The sequence below is a fragment of the Haemaphysalis longicornis genome, unplaced genomic scaffold (assembly GCF_048455015.1).
Source record: "Haemaphysalis longicornis isolate Haplotype H1 unplaced genomic scaffold, Haemaphysalis longicornis Haplotype H1 scaffold_13, whole genome shotgun sequence".
In the NCBI taxonomy this organism is placed as follows: Eukaryota; Metazoa; Arthropoda; class Arachnida; order Ixodida; family Ixodidae; genus Haemaphysalis; species Haemaphysalis longicornis.
The window spans coordinates 19328831-19335685 of NW_027526233.1; the positions used below are offsets into that span (position 1 = coordinate 19328831).

Genomic DNA, 6855 nt, shown 5'->3' on the forward strand with positions numbered 1-6855 from the left:
TTTCAACGAGCCCCTCATTTCCTATTCTGATTCGCTACATGCATAGCGAGGGCCTCTGTTCTGGCAGTCTTGTTGCCAAAGGGAGCTTAAGAGGGTTCAAAGCTGGTCGACCACTCTGGACATGTCGTAGACACTCGAGTCACGACCCGGGGGTTAAAAAGAAGGTCCCCTTCACCCCGATTAGTCCGAATGGCGCTGGCTACCACCCCCAAGCACAGGAAACAAACATACCTAACATAAATACCCCAGAAAGTGAATGGGAAAATCGCCCCGCCGGTAGCGTAGTGGTTATCGCACCAGACCGGTATTCTGGAGGTCGTGGGTTCGGATCCCATCTGGCGGGCATTTTTTCTTCACTTTCTTTCTTTCTTTCCAAATTCTTAATCTGTTTCAATGATCTACCACATCCTCCCCTTTGCTTTCCGAGGTTTTCTCGACTGCCAACCCTTATTTCTGTGTTATTTTCAACGAGCCCCTCATTTCCTATTCTGATTCGCTACATGCATAGCGAGGGCCTCTGTTCTGGCAGTCTTGTTGCCAAAGGGAGCTTAAGAGGGTTCAAAGCTGGTCGACCACTCTGGACATGTCGTAGACACTCGAGGCACGACCCGGGGGTTAAAAAGAAGGTCCCCTTCACCCCGATTAGTCCGAATGGCGCTGGCTACCACCCCCAAGCACAGGAAACAAACATACCTAACATAAATACCCCAGAAAGTGAATGGGAAAATCGCCCCGCCGGTAGCGTAGTGGTTATCGCACCAGACCAGTATTCTGGAGGTCGTGGGTTCGGATCCCACCTGGCGGGCATTTTTTCTTCACTTTCTTTCTTTCTTTCCAAATTCTTAAGCTGTTTCAATGATCTACCACATCCTCCCCTTTGCTTTCCGAGGTTTTCTCGACTGCCAACCCTTATTTCTGTGTTATATATATATATATATATATATATATATATATATATATATATATATATATATATATATATATATATATATATATATATATAGACTGAAAAGATAAAAACTCACACAGAGCGCGAAAAAAAATAAGGTTAGTAGAGACAGAAACAAACGAGAAAGACTTAGAAAATAAAAATAGGTTTACTGACGTTTCAGGGAGAGGACTCCCTTTCTTCAGAGTATATATATATATATATATATAAACATATATATATATATATATATATATATATATATATATATATATATATATATTTATATATATATATATATATACATATATATATCATCATCACCAGCCTGTCTACGCCCACTGCAGGGCAAAGGCCTCTCCCATTATTATCCAATTACCTTGGTCCTGTGGCAACTGTGACCAATTTATCCCCGCAAACTTCTTCATCTCATCTGCCCATCTAACTTTATGCCGCCCCCTGCAACGCTTGCCTTCTCTAGGGATCCACTCTGTGACCCTTAATGACCAGCGGTTATCTTGCCTTCGCATTACATGCCCTGCCCACGTCCATTTCTTCTTCTTAATTTCTACTAATATGTCTTTAACACCAGTTTTCTCCCTGACCCACTCAGCTCACTTCTTGTCCCTTAATGTTACACCTATCATTTTCCGCTCCATTGCCCGCTGAGTCGTTCTCAATTTAAGTTGAACCCTCTTAGTGAGCCTCCAAGTTTCTACCCCGTAGGTGAGTACCGGTAAGCTGCAGCAGTCATACACTTTCTTCTTCAGCGACACTGGTAGGCTGCTATTCATTATCTGAGAATGTCTGCCATATGCACCCCAACCCATTCTGATCCTTCTAATTATCTCTGCCTCATGGTTCGGATCTGGGGTCACAACTTTGCCTAAGTAGATGTATTTTCTTACCACTTCCACTGCCTCGCCACCTACATCAAACTGCTGTGCTGTTCCGAGGTTATTGATCATTAATTTAGTTTTCTGCATATTAATTTTCAGGCCCACGGTTCTACTCTGTTCGCCCATTGCGGAAAGCATGCTTTGCAATTCGTCCCCCGAGTTACTTAGCAAGGCAACGTCATCAGCAAATCTGAGGTTACTGAGGTATTGTCCAATAACCCTTACTCCCACCTGTTCCCAATCCAACGTTCTGAATACTTCTTGTAAGCATGCTGTGAATAACATTGGAGACATTGTGTCTCCTTGTCTGACACCCTTCCTTATAGGTATTTTACTGCTCTCCCTATGCAGGATGATGGTAGCTGTAAACCCATTGTAGATATCCTCTAGTATTCTTACATAATCCTATCTACCCCGTGGTTCCATAATGCCTGAATGACTGCTAGGGTTTCGACCGAGTCAAAGGCTTTCTCATAATCTATGAAGGCTATATATAGGGGTTCAGTAAACTCAGCGCACTTCTCTATCACCTGATTGATCGTATGTATATATATATATATATATATATATATATATATATATATATATATATATATATATATATATATATATATATATATAGATATATATAACTATAAATATATTGTAAGCGCTGGTTAGTGCCCCGACACCAGAGGAATGTGCGTCCGGACAATCCCCCGGTAGTTGTACACAAACGGTATGTGCGAAGTTCTAGCAGAAGCGTATGCGCCCGTGCACTCGTACTCCGGAGGCCCGTCTTCCACCTGCAATCATGCTTCATCATCGTCATCAGTTGTCTATCATCCTCAAAACCCGTCTTGGTTGTTCTCTGGGGCTCGCTCCCTGTCACATAGGACAAGGCTCGCCTAATAAAGACGTTCTCCAAGACTACTGGTGCGCATACACAGAGATGATGGTGTTGAATACAAGATTAACTATATTGTTTTTGGGGGTCTTACGTGATGACTGTGCGCGAACAACACTCAAGGAATCTGTGTAGATGATAGACTTCGGAATTTGATTTTCAAGTATGTCTCGTACAATCAGTAACATTCCATACGCTTCTGCTGGATAAATAGTTGTGTGCACGCTCATGGTTCTGGCCCCATTTAAATTTGGACCATGAGCAGTGCAGGAGACCATAGTGGAGGTTTTAGAAGCGTGACAGTAGAATTCTGCAAATGAGTATATTAACTGCAGAGACAGAAAGTGCAGCAGTATTGCAGCTCGCGGTACCCGATTTTTGTAAAGTTTTATAAAAGAAAGGTCACAGGACACAGGGCGAACTTACCAAGGCGGTACAATGTTTAAAAGGGTGACCTGTACACATTTAAAAACGAAGCGCTGAGATCCAAGGCTCGCTCTCTCACTCGAAGTGAAAAGGGCAGAGGAACGGATGGGCTATTTACAAACAGCACAGATGTGGATGTGTTGTTAGACAGGATAAAAAGTGTGTTTATTCAGCGATGATATCTTAAAATCATAACGTCAGTCTATGTACGTCCGTTGGTTCTCAAGGCTCCACTTATTACACTCCACATACAGACTCTCGACCGGGCTAGTGCGATAAACACCCGAGTGCAGCACTGGGTCAAGCATTCGCAACGCTGTTTTCGTCACCGACCCATATACCACACTGCCATAGTCTAAACGAGAACCAACCAAAGCAGTATAGAGCCGTAGTAGGAGTTCTTTGTCAGCCCCATAGGATTGGTGGGAGAGAACCTTAAGGATATTCATTGTTTTTCAGACATTTATGCTTAAGTTTATTGATATGTGGGATGTATGTGAGTGTGTGGTCATACACCACACCTAAAAACGTGTGCTCCTTGTTCACAGGAAGCGACATGCCATTAAGAGTAATGTCTGGGTCCGTATGGATCCCGCGCTTCCTGGAGAACACAACGCAGGAGCTTTTTACAGGATTCAATTTAAAACCTTTCTTGTCTGCCCTGCCGGCAAGTTTCTTGACGTCGAGGTGGACTTGACGTTCTCATATTGACATATTACATGATTTAAAAGATATCTGCAACTCATCTACATAAATGGAATAAGATATTGTTGGTGGCAGTGCTTTTCTAAGAGAGTTCATCTTTACAATGAAGAGAGTGCAACTCAACACGCCACCTTGCGGCGCGCCATTTTCTTGGGCGTGAAACTTTGAGTGTGCACAGCCAACTCTTACTCGAAACGTTCTCTCTGACAAGTAACTAACAAGGGTGTTCAACATGTTACCCGAAACACCAACTGACTTGAGGTCGCTAAGGTTCCCATGACGTGAAGCGGTGTCGTAGGCCTTCTCGAGGTCGAAAAAGACCGTTAAACTGTACCGCAAATGCACGAAGGCATCCTTAATGTATGCGTCAAGTGCTTCTGGTTGATCGTTCGACAATCGCCCCACCCTGAAGCCTGCCTGGCAGCTCTAGAGAAGACCGTGGTACTCAAGGAAGTACACGAGCCTGCGATTGATCATCTTCTCGAAGAGCTTCCACAGGCGGCTCGTCAAGGCTATAGGACGGTAGCTTGAGGGGGACGACGGGTCCTTTCCCTCCTTCAAGAAATACACTACTATGGCCGCCCTCCAAGAGTGTGGGATGTGCCTCGAAAGCCATATTTTATTATATAGATTTAGAAGTGCTTCAAGTGTGTCTGTGTGTAGGTGTTGTATCATTGTATATGTGATGTTGTCTGGACCTGGATCTGAGGGTTTGCACGTGCTCAAAGCAGCCCTCAGCTCATGCAGTGAAAACTCTGAGTTATAAGAAGATGTTGACCTATTTTAATCTAGTATAGGCTTCTTTTCGGCCGTGTGTTTGTGTTTCATGAAAGTGTTTGTGTAGTGTGCTGAGCTGGACACGTGTTGGAAGTGTTGTGCGAGTGTGTCTACCTGGTCTTGGAGTGTGTCCCCTGTTGTGCTGACCAGAGGCAGGCTGTGTGTTTGTTGTCCTTTGAGTTTGCGTATTCTTGTCCATACTTTCCGTGTGTCTGTGTAGTAGTTTATTGATGTAATGAAGGAACGCCAACTCCCTCGTTTTGCCTCACGGCGTACACGTTTTCCTAACGCCTTGGCCCGTTTGAACAAATGAGGTTACCCGACGTGGGTTACCGACGAAGGACACCCCATGCCTTGTTCTGGGCTTCTCGCGTCTGCCTACAGCCCTCATTCCACCACGGCCTCCGCTGGTTGCGCGGGGAACAAGAGGAGTGGGGAATGAACTTTTCGGCGGCGTCGAGGATGTCCGCCGTGAGCAGTTGGGTAGCTTCTTCAACGTGTAGGTGTCCTATGGATGTTTGAATGTCTCTTTAAATGTATTCCAGTTAGCTCTTGCTTTATTAAACCTTTTGTGGGAAGATGGGCTGCTCGGGTCTCTACCTATGTACTTTAATTAAGTGGGGAAATGGTCACTACCTAATGGGTCCGTGCCCACACCCCACTCAAAACTTGGAAAGATAATTGCAGAACCAGTAGCCAGGTCAAGATGTGCGTATGTGTTGTGACCTATGTTATGGTATGTAGGCTGTTTATGGTTGAAAAGGCATGCTCCTGAAGATGTAAGAAATTTCTCTATCAGGCGACCTCGGGCATTCGTTCTGGAGGAGCCCCAAAGACAGTTGTGTGCATTAAGGTCGCCTGTTAGAATGTACAGTTCGCGCAGCTGTTCAACCAGCGCCTCGAAGTCAGAGCTCGAAAGTGCATAGTCAGGACGAATGTAAATGGAACATACCGTTATCAACCTATTAAAAATTATTGTGCGGATGGCTACAGCCTCAAGGACGGTGTTCAAGGTGACAGAGTGGCATGCTAAGCATTTTTGGGCGATTACGGCCACACCGCCAGAAGAGTGTGTGCAGCCATCCCTGTCCTTTCTGTATACCAGGTAGCTATTCAAGAAATTTATGTGTTTGGAATTCAGATGTGTTTCCTGGACACACAATACACTTGGCTGATTGGCATGCAGAATCTCATACACGTCGTCAAGATTACTCAGAAGGCATCTGCAGTTCTATTGAACGATATTTTTCGTCCCATTATCATGTGTTAGAGCTCCTGGAGTGTACGTGTGTTTATGTGTCTTTTTTCCGAGCTGTTACTCTCGTCTTTTTGGGATTGTCGGGAGGCTTTGGCATCCGGACACGTTCCTTGCGGTGCACCGCAGACAAGAACTGTCCGACATCCGTTTCGTCGTCTGATGTCCTCGGAGTGCCTGATTTGTCAGTCTCTTTGGACCGCGCACCCTTTTGGGCGCGGTTTGACTGACCCACAACCACCGAGAGTTTCAGGAATGCCTCGGATGGCAGAGGCAGTGCGGTGGGGATACGAGCTGCCGCTGGTTCTTCCGTCTCCATCTCATCTGCGCCCTCGCCTGTGGTTTGGGACGCTGGAGCGGACGTTGTCCCCACAGCCGCTGCTGGCTCAGCGAGCGGTGCGGGGGCGGGTTGGGCTGCCAGAGGCAACCCACGGGGGGTGGGGGCGAAACGGGACCGTTCCGACTGGCGGTACTGGGTCCCCGCCGAAACAAGACGCCGGTCCTCCCCCCGGCGGGCTGAGTCGGAGTACCTCCCCAGAGGGAAAGAGGCGAATCTCTTCCGCGGCTCTGGGTAGGTGATGTTCTCTGTCACTTTCAAGTTCATTATTTTCTTTTCAAGTTGAAATTTCTCGCACTTCCTGGAGTAGGCCACATGTGGGCCCCTGCAGTATGCTCAAGTGAGGTTGTGACAATTGCAATGATGCGATCTACGCGTCATGATCGACTACATCCAAGGAGGCAACGTCGCCGTGCCCAGGGCCTTTAAACGCAACTTACCAGTATTCAGCCTGAAAACCTCCGTCCTCGTGAAGAAGAATTTAAGCCCCGGAACGTAAGCAAATTATCCTCTTGTGATCCCGGCAGATCTTCGTGACGAAATTTTGGAAGCGTGCCACGACGACCCGTCTTCCGGACATCTCGGAACAGCTCGCACGATTGAGAAAATCAAGGCGAAGTACTACTGCCCCGCCTTGCATCC

General features: G+C 46.2%; 1 non-coding gene across 1 annotated transcript; it reads left to right on the forward strand.

Annotated features, from left to right (window-relative positions):
- The first annotated feature begins 732 nt into the window (after window positions 1–732).
- Window positions 733–805, forward strand: Trnat-agu (transfer RNA threonine (anticodon AGU)). The gene has a single exon. It is a non-coding gene; the product is annotated as a tRNA-Thr (tRNA).
- The last annotated feature ends 6050 nt before the right edge of the window (window positions 806–6855 follow it).